The sequence below is a fragment of the Carlito syrichta genome, unplaced genomic scaffold (assembly GCF_000164805.1).
Source record: "Carlito syrichta isolate Samal-C Ts95f unplaced genomic scaffold, Tarsius_syrichta-2.0.1 Scaffold218745, whole genome shotgun sequence".
Classification (NCBI taxonomy): domain Eukaryota; kingdom Metazoa; phylum Chordata; class Mammalia; order Primates; family Tarsiidae; genus Carlito; species Carlito syrichta.
Window position 1 is genome coordinate 290,306 of NW_007162841.1, and position 3,249 is coordinate 293,554.

Here is a 3,249-nt window from a genome sequence, read left to right on the forward strand (position 1 = left end):
CTTTCATGTCTCCTCCTCTCCCATCCGAGTCTGCACTCAGCTCTTAAAAAATAGAAGGTCCCTGTCATGGAGGGATCCACCCTTTGGGAGCATGAGACTGGAAGGACAAACTTCTTGGTCTGGATGAGAGGTTGACCATCAGAGGTTGGTGACAGGCACCAAGTGAGTATAACTAGGAGGTAAGCTTTCCCAGCATGGAAGTCAGTCACTGTCTGCCAGGCACCACCGGCAATGACCATGTACTTGGGAACTGACTGGTGTAGGTGCTCAGTATACGTTTGTGTTTCCAGCTTTGTGTGGGTTTCAGTTGCATGTTACTGTGCCCTAAACACATCTCCCTCATGAGATCGATGACTTGTGTACTGCTGGGAGGAAGGTAACCAATCTAGATCATGTCACCCCCACTTTCACACACAAGGCAAGGCTGCAGGTCCTATGCGAGCCTAGCCCCTGGCAAGAATGGGATGTTCCAGTGCCAACAAATGCCACCCAGAATCTTTTCTTCTTGGTCCCAATGCATTAAAAGAGATCTTTGTGGGATGCATGTTGCTTCTTCCATCCCAAACTGTTCAAGCTGCCTGAGTTTACCACCAGCTGGGTCTGTCCTCTCTGTTCCACTCTGTGAGAGAGGTATAGACTGGTTACTTCCTGATAGCTATCTTGGATATCTCTCAAATAATAGTATTTGAAATAACAGTATTAAATATTTGTAGCTTTGTTCCAATAAAACTTTATTCATAAGTACTGAGATTTGAATTTTGTATTCATTTCAAGCATCGTAAAATGTTATTCTTTTAAATTTTTCAACCATTGAAAGATGGCAGAAAATTCTTAGTATGTGGAGCACACAAAAATAAGGGGTCCATAGTTGGCCAACACCTAATAGAATTAGTCCATCTTTCTGTTGCCTTGTTATATAAATTCTGGCCTTAATAGCTGCTAACAGTGAGTTATTCTTACAAATAAAATATATAATAGCGTATGTATAGTACGCTTTAAGTAAATTATTTAAGCAAACAAAAAAATAAAATTTTGAAACAATGGCAGTCTTTTAATATGCAATATTGACGAATTATTTTGGGAGGTCCTTTTAATTGTGCTAAAAAATCTGAAAGTTAAGTTGTTCATATGCTACCCAATTAAAAGTTACTCAACTATCTAAAAATGGTCTCTCCCTTTTTTTCTGTGTTCAAATTTTCTGTCAATAACACTTTTTGTAAATACATTAAAACTATCAACTTATATTTAAGGAGAGAGGGTGAGATGACTGACTAACGGCAGTTGATGTATGAGGGGGCATCCAAAGAAACCAGAATTTATTTATTTATTTAAAAAGTGTGCATTTATTTTTACATGTTTAAACTCGTCACCTTTAAACTACTCTTTTTTTGATGCAGTACACCTATCAAGATGCTTTTTCCACTGCACAAAACAGTATTGGAACTCATGAGTTTTGATGCTTTTCAATGCTTCTGTCATTTTTTTGTTTCACCTCTTCCCCACTGGCAAAGCATCTGCATTCAAGGCCTTTTTTTTTCATCCAGAGACACAAAATAAAGTCACTTGGAGCAAGATCGGATGAACAGGTAGGGTGGGGCATGGTGCCATGCCATTTTTGGTCAAAAACTGCTGACCATTCAGCACAGTGTGGGCAAATGCACTCATAAATCACCTATCATGAAGTGGGTGAAGGTGTTGAAAAGATCTCCAAGAAAAAAATTGAGTGAAGCCAAATGCAGCCTCTCACAACAACAGTAGCTTGGACATGGATGCCAATGGTTTCCTAGAACGGTTACCTAGTGGAAGAAGCATGTACTACAAAGGGATCACGCTCTGAAAAATAATTCCTATTTGAAAAAAATTTTTTGTCCCTCTTCATACACCTTTCTCTTAGAAAGAAACCAAAAACAGAGATGGTTCTACACTCAAAGTAGGATGTGGAGAAACACACCCCCTGGAACTCAACAGAAAAGTGACAGCTTCTGTGCAGACAGAGATGTATGATCAGACAGCCTGCTGACAGGGACCCTGATTCAGCGAGGAGATGAGGAAGTTTTCCAATGTAAGGAAGCGGTGAGGGAGTAAGGGAGAAATCCTCAGGAGCTCCAACCACTGCCACAGTCAAGGGGAGAGCCTCTGTGATGCCCCTGAGACTCCAGGCCCCCTGAGTCCTCAGTGGAGACCACACGGAGGCATTGCCCAAGTCCGTGTGGAATCCCTTAGGCCACTGACCCCTATGCAGTGTAGTGCCAGAAGCCACCACTGCCAGACAAAAAAGGGAGGCTCATGGCCTCTCCACTGAAGGTCAGATACTTTCCAGTCACTGTGACCCTTGCCACTGTTGCCCCTGGGTTAGGGAGATAGCAGCACAACAGAACAATAACATGTAACCCCGGTATGGATCCATAGCTGTAACAAACGGGAGCAGAGAGGAGTCAGGGCACGCTTCACACTCCCCCACCTCAGCTAATTTACCCTGGCACAAAACACCTGCTACTAACCGGTGGACCACAATCAGGTCTTTACCCCTGCCTGAATGTGACACCGGGGACCTCCTACTATTCCATCCTTTCGGAAGGCCAGGCACCAGCACCATGAAGCAGGCAAGCACTATTAAGCAAGCAAGCTGCCATTAAGCCGGACATCCATGTGCCGGATCAGCTCTTCCCAATACAGTCTGTGCAGCTGAAATAAGTGTGAACAGAGCAGATCAGTAGGCCAGCTGTGCTCCCTACCTCTCCCCTCCCCCTCTTTCCAATTCGGCAACACCTGGTCAATCACAAAACACCACTAGCTTTGAGCTGGTGAAGTGAGCAGGACCCTCATAAATGTCTAACTGCCCTGGTACTGACCAGTTGCCCTCAGGGAGGCCAAGTGCTGTACCCACCAGGCAGGTCTTCTACCACCATCTACAGGCCTATAGCCTGAACTACAACAGCAAAAAAAAAAAAAACAAAAAAACAAAAAAACAAAAAAATCTGCACATCCGGTAGTTGCTGAAACAGTAAGAGAGAAGCACACTAAGGTGGAAAGAAATCAGGGCAAGATCTCCAGCAATACAAATGAAACAAAACAAAACAAAATAATGTTTCACTTTTGCAAGATGACACCAACTTCCAAGTAATGGATTATAGACAGAAAAATTATTTGTAATGACAGACATACAATTAAGAATTTAAGCGGCAAGAAAAAAAATTCATCAAGATCAAAAAGAATCAGAAATAAAATGAAAACAGTTTAAAAACTGAA